General features: G+C 47.1%; 1 protein-coding gene across 1 annotated transcript in view; it reads right to left on the bottom strand.

The window, feature by feature from the left end:
* CSUI_002691 (uncharacterized protein) overlaps positions 1-361 on the bottom strand; it is a gene marked incomplete at its 5' end in the record, with an annotated part of 15656 nt that overhangs the window by 9925 nt on the left and 5370 nt on the right. The gene's annotated exons all lie outside the window — the stretch shown is intronic.

The raw sequence follows: 361 nt of genomic DNA, 5'->3' as shown, positions 1-361 counted from the left end.
ATATATATATATCTCTCTCTCGCCCTTCAGCCGATCACTCCGAGGACACCTATGGAAAATACTCTTTCCTATAGGTTATGATTAGGACGCCTTGCCAAACTTTTCTCTTTCCCGTCTTGTCCGCTGAATCTCTCTGTGAGCTGTTGTTATTCTCCGTATATAGGCCGCTGCATAACTGCATGCAGGGCTGTCTCTATGGGTCCTCATCACCGCCTTCCTTATACAGCCGACCGTGTGCAAATCGAGATACAGCGAGATAGGCACACCTAGACACGAGTCGCGAAGAGACTGCGAAATAGAAACGAGACGAGACCCATGAATGTCATTTATCTCCAGTCCATTCTTTCTTTCTCTCTCTGTC

The sequence above is a fragment of the Cystoisospora suis genome (genome assembly GCF_002600585.1).
Source record: "Cystoisospora suis strain Wien I chromosome Unknown contig_1113, whole genome shotgun sequence".
Lineage (NCBI taxonomy): Eukaryota > Apicomplexa > Conoidasida > Eucoccidiorida > Sarcocystidae > Cystoisospora > Cystoisospora suis.
The sequence above is the reverse complement of the archived record's forward strand: the minus strand, read 5'-3'. Positions and strand labels throughout refer to the sequence as shown.